This window comes from Nannospalax galili, unplaced genomic scaffold (assembly GCF_000622305.1).
Source record: "Nannospalax galili isolate Female #2095 unplaced genomic scaffold, S.galili_v1.0 scaffold85, whole genome shotgun sequence".
Classification (NCBI taxonomy): domain Eukaryota; kingdom Metazoa; phylum Chordata; class Mammalia; order Rodentia; family Spalacidae; genus Nannospalax; species Nannospalax galili.
This window is the reverse complement of record NW_008358866.1, coordinates 9700078-9711334: the sequence shown is the minus strand read 5'-3', so window position 1 is coordinate 9711334 and position 11257 is coordinate 9700078. Positions and strand designations below refer to the sequence as shown.

Sequence of the window (11257 nt, the reverse complement as noted above, 5' to 3'; positions counted from 1 at the left end):
GTTCTCATGGTGACAGAACAAGAAGTAGAGGGTCAGACCAGATGTCACATGATTCTTATTTGTCCAATTACAGATGATATTCATTTGATGAGTTGAAAATACCAGTGTAGGGGCTGGAGGGATGGCTCAGCAGTTAAGAGCACTGACTGCTCTTGCAGAGGATCCAGGTTCGATTCCCAGCACCCACATGGCAGCTATGATCCATCCTTAGCTCCATTTCCAGGGGAATCCAAAGCTCTCTTCTGACCTCCACGGCGATGCACAACACGGGTGTGCTCACACACATGCAGGCAATATACTCATACACATTAAAAAAATAATAATAAACAATAAAGTCTTTTAAAAAAAAAGAAAAGAAAATACCAATGTAAAGGGGCTATGTGACTTCCCCACAGTAATGGGGCTTTCCTCTCTTTGTCATCAGAAAGTATTTTGTGGATATGGAATGTAAAATATTATGAAATATACTGTTTCCTGTCAAACTTTGATTTTACTGATTTATTTGTATGGACTTGTAGCTTTCATCATTCAAAGTGTTGCAATATATTCCTGCAGTGAGTTTTGGTGTTCAAATTGTCCTAGATTTAGCTAGTGAAAGTTTATTCAAATTGGATTTTTGAGAACTTTTGACATATTCCAATCGTTGTTTGAGATCTTCAGTGGTTACTTTCATAATCGTTGTGACCAAAATATACAACAGAAATAACCTAAACAAGGAAAGATTTATTTGGGCTCATGGTTTTAAACGGTTTCAGTCCATCATGGAGAAGACACAGCAAAGTTCATGTCAGCAAGAGTGTGTGATGCAGACTCCTCACATGGTAGAGAGAAGGACCAGAACCAGCACTGGACAGTAACCTTCAGAAGCCCACCCACTGACCTACTTCTACCAGCCAGGCCCCACAGCCTTCCAAAATAGTATCACAAGCTGGGGACTAAGCACTCGAAACATAAGCCTGTGGAAGACATTTCAGATTTTAAATAAAGAACCTTCTTTGCTTTCTGGCACAAGTAGTTACTTCAAGTTTCTCTTTCTGTGTTCTTTCTCTGAAATCAGCCTCTCTCTCTCTCTCTCTCTCTATATATATATATCTCACACACACACACTAAATATAGATACAGATATATGTTAGCAGTATTGGAGTTTGAACTTAGGGCTTTACTCACACTAGGTAAGCACTCATCTGTTATACATTTATGGATGCATCTTACATTCCTCTTGTTCTCTTCTTTCTGTCTCTCGTGTGTGAGAGAGAAGGAGAGAGAGAGAGAGAGAGAGAGAGAGAGAGAGAGAGAGAGAGGAGAGTTTGGTGCTACAAATAGAACCCAGGGCCTAATGCATGCTAGGCAAGCGCTCAAACACTGAACTGCTACGAACTCACCTGTCTTCATTCATTTCTATATTTTGAAGCAGGATCTCACTAAGTTAGTCTGTTACTCTGGCTGACCTTGAGCTCACTTTGTAGTCCAGGCAGACCTTGAATTCATTATCCTTCTGAGTAGCTAAGAGCACAGACCAGTGCTGGATGGCCCAGCTAATATGGACAACTGAAAAATTTGGATATATGCCTTCACCAGAGGACCCACCACCACAATCAAGGGACTAAGCATTCATCTCCTCCAAAAAGAAAAACAACATTGTAATTTTTAAAAGATGATGATTCATCAAACAGAAGGACTGAGGGGCACTACTTTAGTCTGTTAACAGTTACCACGTTATCACACAGACCAGATATCTTAAACAACAGAAAATTATGTAGCAAGAATTCTAGAAACTAGAAACTTGAAATCAAAGTACCATCAGGATTTATTTCTTCTGAGAGCTCACCTCCCTGGCTGTCACCTCCCTGTGTCTCACATCATCTTCCATCCAAATATGTCTATATCTAAATCTTCTCTTCTATATAGAAATATTTTATTTTCACTCTATTACCTTTTTAGACCTTACCCCCAAATACAATCATATTCAGAGACTTAGAGCTTTAACATATTCACTTAGAGGAGGCACAGTTCAACCTATAACAGATATATAATCACACCAAAATTTTTTTCTTCATTGCTTTTGTGTTGTCTTTGTAGTGCAGGTATTTTCACTCCAATTTCTTAGTTCTTATGACTTAAAAATATGTCTGATGAATAATTTGTCATTCATGGTTCCCATTTATTGATAATTTTCTGAGCTATTTTTTATGTGTTTATGTATGTATGTATGTATGTATGTATATTTGGTACTAGGGACCAAACTCAAAGCGTCATGCATAGTAAGTAAGTGTTCTACCACTGAGCTACACCTACCAGCCATAAAGACAATTCTCTGTGCTTCTAAATCACAGTAGATTATACTCTCAAAACTGAAACTCCTGCGGCCTACTTCCTCGCTCTGCTTCTGTGTGGAGTATTCACACACCCTGAGCAGCAGAAAGCATCGGGAAGCCAGCCAGCTTCACAGCTTAATGGTTTAGTTGTTTAGTTGTTCTTTGTTTTTATTTTTTAACAAGATCCTCAGGCTCATATCTGAATAAAAGTAAGAAAACAAAGTAACTGCTTTCAAGTTTCTGACATAAAAAGTTTTCAGGAAAATTCTGGTAAGTCTCTGAATTATTAAATCTTTCTTTGTTTCTTATGCCATGGTGGTAAAGCTATTTCTTAAAGGTCTAGCTGTACTTTTTATATCAATACATGCTTATAAATAAACCATTTCTTATAAACTATTGAATTAATTAGGAATAGCAGTACATTTCGTACACAGCGGGATATTTAACTGATAGTAACTTGTAAATGTTTTCCTAGAAAGAAATATTCCATTAAGTGCAATTAGCATGATGAGACTCCGTCAAGGCAGTGAGAGGGCTTCTCATGAGCCAGAAGGGTGATTAGGAAAAAGGATAAAGAAGCAATGCAAAGAGAGTCAGGAATTTAAGCACAGAAAGTTGTAACCGAACCTATAGTCCTGTGTGATTATGCAAATTTCTACCTTCCCTAATGGTAAGATGTTCTTAAAAGTTTTATACTTTATCAAAGACCAAACCTTCTAGAATCTAGGAATTTAAATCTTCCAGTCACTTCTATTTCATGCAGCAATGAAGCTGAAAATTTTTTAAAAAGTCAGTGTAGACTTCTGTACTTCACGAAAACAAAACTTGTGTCTGGTTTCAGTTTGTCAGATCGTCAAAGGAGGGTGTGTGCAGCCCTCTCTGGACTGCAGCCAGGACTATGAAGTTTGTTTCCTCTCCGAGTTTTAGAGAGAACCTTCTCAGGGCATGCTAAGGGTGATGTTGAGGAGTGATGTTTCAGGGTGATGTTGAGGAGATGAACATACCCCTGTGCTTTTCCAGATGAACTCTACTAAGCTGGTATTTCTTGCTCAACATCAGAGTGAAAAATGCAGTTGTCCCCGGAGAATGGCATTCTGCAGCTGCCAATAATTAACATGGCTAAGCTTTGTGGTCACATTTACTTCAAAACAGGAAGCGGAGGGGCCCTAAGATGTCAAAACTTATGATAAAATATTCTGAAAATTTGTTTAAACCAATAACAGCAATTTGATTTTGCTTAGTTCCAATACTACATGTGCAGAGGCTCTTAAAATTCATAAAGTGCAAAATATTTTAAAAGCTTTACTGAATACCATACGTTTGAATCATCCTATCATGTTGAGACAGGTGTTGCTAATTTTCTATTTAATGAAAGAAAAGACTCGGGGCTAGAGAAATGGCTCAGCACACCATGCACTAAAGGAAGGGATAGGTGCAGAGGGAAATTCCTGGGATGCTGCTGCTTTCTAAAATGCTGGGTCCCCTTTTGGCTAAATCCAAAGAAGAAATCTGAAGGTTCTCCTCCGTCTTCAGACTAACCAGAGGGAGAGCGGACAGTTAAATATCTGACAGAGTACTCTGTCTGAAAGGCAAGGTGGCATTGCGTCTACCTGGTCAAGGTGAGTCTGAGGAAAGGAGCAAGTCCCTCCCTGGGAAGTGTGCTTCTGAACTGGCACTGGGACTTGACACTAGGGCCTAGGAACACCAAGTGGCCTCCTCCAGGGTCTACCTTGTGTGAGAAATGGCCTCAGTTTCAGACTGAGTGGCGCAGAAGGAAGCTGGGAATGTGTACTATGAAACTGGATGCAGGAGAAAAGAGATGTAATCATTTTTCTATCCTTTTCCTAAAACTCGCTTTTCATGTGACCACTTCATAGAATCCGGAGTTTGTTCTGACTTAGTGAGTAGCTTAAAGAGACATCCCCAGATACCTGTCTGGCATTTCAGTCAAATAAAATAATTACCCTGATAAGATGAGGAAAGTCCTTTGACCTACAGACGTTGCTAGCTTGAGGCCTTTCAAAAATGTGTATTTTTACTCTAAGAATAAATGCTGTTCATTCAGTAAGCGTTAAAAAGCTCGTATACAATAAGCTCTGTAAGTTAGTGAGCAAACTGCACAAAATCTCTTGGTCTCATGGAGTGTATACAATAACGAGTGAGACAGAAATTGAACAAGACAAATAGGTAAATATATATGTATTATATATATTTGTTTGTGATAAGTTCTCAACAGGTAAAAAAGAAAGTCGGAAGAAGGTTAGAAAATGTTGGGAAATGGGGAAAATGGGGGCCAGTAAGCTGGCCATACAGTGCACCCTGAGAAGGTGACATTTGAGAAAGACTTCAAGGGTGTAAAGAATCAAAGAACCAAGAACCACGGGTGTCCAAGGATTTTCCAGGGAGAAGAACAGGTATAATAGTCAGAAATAAGACCTTTTGCTGTTTGCAACAAGGAGCAACAAGACGGTCAGGAGGCTAGTGAAGATTTAGAAGGATGGAGGAAGAAAGGGAGAGAGACAGAGACAGAGAAGGAGAGAGAGACAGAGACAGAGAGAGGGGTGTAATATGAGAAGTAGAATGTAGAATGAATGTGTAATATGAGAAGTAGAAGTAGAATGAATGTGTAATTCATAATAAAGAACTTGACTTTCATTGTCAGTCAACTGGAAAGCCACTGGGAAGACTGAATGGAATACTGATATATTACTTACATTTTTAACAAGGCTGCTCCATTGAGATTTTGAGAAGTCTCTGAAACAATTGTTAACAAGAGAGAAACTGGTAAGGATGCTATTCCTACAATCCAGGAGAAACATGATGGGGCTTGGACCCAAAGAGGGAGGAGGTGGCAAGAGGGAGGAGGTGGCAAGTGATCAGATGCTAGGTACAGGTTGACCAACTTAGGATTTACTTCACATTACAAGGAGTCTTGTGGCCATGTTATCACCTAGAAGTCGTGATTGGATTCTCTCTGTGTCTCTGTCTCTGTCTCTGTCTCTGTCTCTCTCTCTGTCTCTCTCCCTTTGCCAATTAATGACTTAAAAGCCAGGAAGCATCTCAGACACAGCAGAGAGCAACAGCAAACTTGCTTTATGTTTTTTATGAAAAATCACACATACACATATTCATACAGAGAGAAAAGCTCTCCACAAATGGAAAAAAGAGCTGAGGTGGAGGGGAATGGGGAAGTTGGGTCTTGGTCTTATCTAAACTGGTCTGGAACAGTCAGTCAGACCAGTTTCTGCTGGTGCAAGAAAAATCCTGCCAGGTCTTCATCAGACCAAGAAGAAGCAAGAAATGTGCCGTCTTTATTACTCCCCAGTGACCCTGCTTCTTTATCAGGAATTTAGTTCTTGCAGGAAAATGTAGAAGAGAAAAGGCAGGCTTGCAACATGATTTGGGGTGTTTCGTTGTTATACTAAAGTGTTCTAAAATAGGAAAAGATGCCATCTTAGGGAAGTGGATGGCTTTCACTATTCTATAAAGCTCATGCTTAAAATGTTTGATGTAGTAAGTTCGGGGGAGGGGGATATGCACCATAAACTCTTGCACATTTCAGATCAAACAGCCCCAAGAAGACATTTCAAGATACTCTATAAAAAGCAGAAGTTTCCAGAATAACTCTGATAAATTTCTAATCATTAAAGGCTCATTTATTCTCTTTAAAAGTTATCCTTAAAAGCTGACATCTAAAGCCAAGCATAATCCTAGCATTTGGGAAGTGGACACAGAAAGACCAAGAGTTTGAGGCCAGCCTCAGCTATATAGTGAGTTTATAGCATAGCCTTGCCTACATGAGACTCAGTTTCAAACAAGGCAAAATACAAACAAAGCTTAATTCTAAAACCTAAACAGATCTTTTAAAATGCGTATATTTTCAAATGTATATGTAATTTCTTATTAAATAATTCTAAAAAGAATGAGAAATATCACTTCTTTCATACATGTACCACTAGATGTGACTAGTGCCAACTACAGAATCTTTTAAAAAGAAAGCTGTTAGTGAGCCTGGTGCATGAGCATACAGAATATTTCTGAAGATGGAAGGTTCTGAGGATGATCAAGAATCTAAGCATACTAAACCACGTAGACTACTATAAGCAACTACAAATTCTATCATACATAATATATCAAAAGTTACATCCAATCAGAGAGAGATCCTGCCAAAGTTTAATCAGCATTTTATTCTTTCTTTTGTGGCCAGCATACAGAGACTATATGAAAAAAAATGCAGTGTTGTAATATGTCTTTCAGGAAAATGAAACTAACTGCTTTGTGGTTTCATTTCCCCTGAACATATGAGAGCAGGGTGGGGCCTGTTGGGCGCCAGCCAGGCTTGGGGGCAGGGAGACCTGGGTTGCTGCTGAGCCCTAGCCACTTACAGGTCAACAGCAACATGAGACAGCATGCCTCTCTGATCCTTTCTGCTCAACCACAAAGAGAGCAAGTAAAAGTTCTTCAGAAATAGATTGTAGAATTGTGTGCTAAAAAGAAAACTGAGTCCCAGAATGCCTCAGCCTGCCTAAGTATAAGGTGAAAGACTTGCCCCAGCTCCAACCTCCCTACCCTTTACCCTTGTTAACACAGAGGTTTGCTGACCATTTCCTTTGACATCCTTCAGGGACAACCAAGACAACACTGATTCCTCTCCCATTACCCTCTTTTATGAAACAGTCTGGCTGGGAAAAGATCTAGTTTAGCCATCATTTAGTTTTCTTGATCACAGCTCCTTCCCTGTATAAACACAGTATAAATTTCTGCTAAGCAACAAGGGCCAGTGTGTTTAGAAATCTGCTTACAATTCAGGATTTAAAGTTGAAGTCATAGAAAGAGCCAAGGAAGTATGTCAAAGTATTATTAGCACATTTTTTGCCCAAATAGTTGTCACTCTGAACTAAATACATAGCTCCTGTATTGTATTGCACAAACTAAGTAAAATGCTCATAGAACTGATTGGGGGGACTAGAAAGATGGCTTAGTGGTTAAGAGCACTGGGTGCTCTTACAGAGGACACAGGTTCAATTCCCAGCACACACATGACAGCTAACAACCATTCATAATCCCAGTTCCAGGGATCCAAGACCCTCTACTGACCTCCTCAACACTGCAGAACACAGGTTCACTTACATAAATAGAGGCAATATATTCATACATATAAAATAAAAATAAAATATTTTAAAAAACCGATAAAGGGTAGAAGCCATGTGAAAGTGCTTTTTACATATGCAGTAGCTGCAGGCTGAGGGCATAACTTAGTGATAGAGCACTTTCCTAGCATGTGGTTCCATTCCCAGGATGAAAAAAGAAAGAATAGAGGAGGGGGTGAATCATGTATATACATATAATATATATATATGCGTGTGTGCACATATACATACATATATCTTACAAAGCATATGTTTCTTCTCAGATGCCATTACAGAGGAGTATAGATGAAACTTTTTTGACGTTCTAAAGGGGTCTTCATCTTTCTTTTCCTGCCTTTTTTTTTTTCAATAGTGGAGATTGAATCTAGGGCCTTGCACTTGCTAAGTAAGCACTCTATCCCACACCAAATTTTTACCTTTTCTTTTGAAAAAGTTGCTCAGGTCTTCATCTTTGAACAATGAGGAAACCACTGAAATAAGGTAGAGCCAAAAAGGCAGCAGGTTTAGACAGAGCAGGTGACACTTTATTTGAGAAAAATGTTTCTATGGCCCAGAATTCAAACAATAAAGGAGACAATGAGGGGCAGCTGTCATTCTGTGAAGTGACACAACCCCACATCTCATAGGCATAGCACGTACAGGCACACATATGTACACCACACACACACACACACACACACACACACGTATGCACGCATGCACGCACGCATGCACTGTGCTGGATAGCTTTAGTGTCAACACACCTAGGTAGAGGGAGACTCAATCAGGGAATTGCCTCTATTGGACTGGCCTGTGGCCATGTCTGAGGGGCATCTTCTTGATGAGTGATGTTGGAGGGCCCAGCCCACTGTGGGTGGTGCCATCCCTGGGCAGGTGGGCCTGTGTTGGATAAGAGAGCAAGTTGAGCAGGGGCCAGGGGAGCCAGCCAGTAAGAAGAGTTCCTCCATGGCCTGTGCTCCAGTTCCTGCTTCCGGGTTGCTGCCCTGAGTTCCTACCTTGGGCTCCCTGATGAACTGTGACCTGGGAGATGTAAGCTGAATAAACCCTTTCCTCCCCAAGTTGGTATTGGTCGGAGTGTTTTGTCATAGCAATGGAGAAACAAACTAAAACACACACACACACACACACACACACACACACACAGTGTCCCCAGGGACATAGTAGATAGAAAGCAGGAAATTCTCGCTGTGCTGCCTCTTATAGACTACTATGGTGTATGACAATTGCTGTAACCACTGGCTAGTACAGGAAAGGAAGCCCATAGCTTTTTCTTATAATTGTGATATTCTAAGGAAACAGGATAGACTAAGTTACTGGAAGAGGACTTTGGCCAAGAGGAGATAGCCCCTCTGACCAGAGCAGAGCCATTTAACTTGAACACAAGTTAAAGAGGCTATATCACAGTTTAAGAGGTTTTGGAAGTAGACTGAGAGAAATCAAGTGAGCCTATATTGATAACAACAGGAACATCTGCAGGGTACTTGGCATTGAAGGCTGAAAATCATGGGTAGAGACAGATCTTCCCCAAGAAAACCCTGTGTGAGAAACATGCTTCTTTGAGAGGCATAGATAAGTCAATGGCAGCTGATAAGGAGTTCCGGGTAGAGCTGCAGGTCCCTGAAGAATACGTTTATTAACTTTTCTTTTAAGAAGGTAAACTATATTCATCATGAAGACCAGTTGACTTAGAAACTGCAGTTATTTCTGGTCTGTGGATGATAAAATGAAGAGATTACCAACACCTTTGTTACACAGACATTGCTTAACCATGGACTTCCAAAAATAAAATATATAGTTTTACTACATAGAAAATCTTAATTTCTTCATTTGAGAAAGGCCCTGGTGATTCATCTATGAATAAGAAGTTAAAATTGTTTGTTTTCTGCATGTTAAATCTTAGAATAAGAAAGACGATTGAGTAAAACATATACGTCAATCTAAAAAGAAAAATGGGAGCAGGGAAGCCTGAATGAAAGTGTTGGGGAAGAAGGATTGTCTCATTTAAAATTAAGTTTTAAGAAGGATACCAAGAAAAGCCTTGCTGAATTTGAGTCAAGGGCTGAAGGAAGCTAGGAGAACACTCTAGGTGTGGAGAAGAGTGTTGCAGGTGAGGGAGCAGTTCCTATGAGGACCTGGTGCAACAGGGTGGCTGGTGTGTGTGGAGAGCTGCAAAGGCAGTGAGCGGCTGGAAGAGAGTGAGTACAGACAATGACATCACAAGCACAGCTTCTGGGCAGAGCTTGCAGAAGTTTAGGAGGTCCAGATTTTATTCCAAGTGAAATGAAAAGTCATTGGAAGTTTATGAGCAGTCTCATTACTGCACTCATATTGAACAGAATCATATAAGCTCTTCTGTTGGAAACAGAATAATAAAGTGGTGAGTACAAACAAAGTCAGAGCACAGTCTAATACAGCTGATTAGAATGGTCAAGAAAATGGGGCTTGGGCCAGAGCGGTGGTAGTAGTGTTGTGAGAAATGATAGACACTGGATATACTGGGAAGCTGGCGTTGAAAGTGGCTTCTAATACAGTAAAAATGAGTTGTGTGAAAGGGGATGCAGTCAAAGGTGCTGCCATAAGCACTCTAGGCCAGAAACGTAGGCTAACATATTCCACAATGTTAGAATTTATTGAATAGCAATAAACTCATACAGTTCGGTTGCCTCAGTGGCAGCGATTTGCCGGATAATCCTGCTATTTTGGTAATCTGACCAAGACAAATGTAAGTTCTTCTATTCCAATCTCAGTTACTAATATTAACCTTCGTATCACACATCACACATGAAATATACCTAAGTATGCAATTTATAGAATAAATGCAAGTTAAAGAGGCTATAATAAAGGTCAAGAGGTTACAGAAGTGGGTTGAGAGAAAAGCAAGTAGAGTCTGTATTGATAAGGTAAACCCAGAGCCACCCACTGCAAAGAAGCTGCTGCTGTAGAGATCAGACTGCAGGAGAGTCAGGAGCCACAGTGAAGATGTAGCCAGCTGTGAAGATGAGAGAGTAGAACTGAATCAGAGCAGGAGGTGGATTCAGATCCAAGCAGGGCTAGCAGTAGACGGCACAATCCAGCTGTACCAGTAGCGGGAGATGGAGCATAGCTGAAGCTTCTAAGACAGTGTCAGGTTCGATGAGCAGGGAGAAAGTGTAAAAGACTCACTCAGGAGGAATGAATAAAGTGTGGAAACAGAAGGACAGCTAGTAGTATTGTAGTAAGACCAATCAACGTGTGGAGAGTGATTGTTGAGACATGTTCTGGTAGAGACCGAGTCATAAATTTAACGTAATTTAGTTAAGAGAGTGGCACAAAAACAGAAAGTAAGTCATTGTAAGGAATGGTTAAAGCACATTAAGCTAGTCAAAGGGGGAAAAATGGAAAAAAATAAAGGAAAGAGAAGAGGTGAGAGATTGTGGGTGGAAGGTGTTGTTAAAGAAATATTGGTATTTGGATCCTAAATGTAGTGAGTGCGAGGAGCGGGAGATGGTGGTCAGAGTGAGATCTTCAGAACAGAGATGATGGAGGGCTTCTGGTTTCAGAAACTTTTACAAGCACCCCATGCCGGAAACAGACTGACATGTTTGTGTATTTTCATAATGTCAGAATTTATCAAATAGCAATAAATTCATGGGGTTCACTGGCTTCAGTGTCAGCAGTTTGCTATATAATCCTGCCTACCTTGGCAATTAGCTGAGGTGAATGCAGGCTCTTTAATCCCAATCTAAATTACTAAGATTAACTCATATTACACAGTAAATATATCCCCCTCTCTATCTGTATAGATGATTAGAT

The 11257-nt window shown here is 40.2% G+C and overlaps 1 protein-coding gene across 1 annotated transcript in view; it reads left to right on the top strand.

Moving 5' to 3' along the window:
• Positions 1-2425: 2425 nt before the first annotated feature.
• Samd9l (sterile alpha motif domain containing 9 like) overlaps positions 2426-11257 on the top strand; it is a 19619-nt gene continuing 10787 nt past the window's right edge. Inside the window, exon 1 of the mRNA XM_008822549.3 lies at positions 2426-2585. The gene's annotated coding sequence lies outside the window, so the exon portion shown is untranslated. The remainder of the gene's footprint in view (positions 2586-11257) is intronic.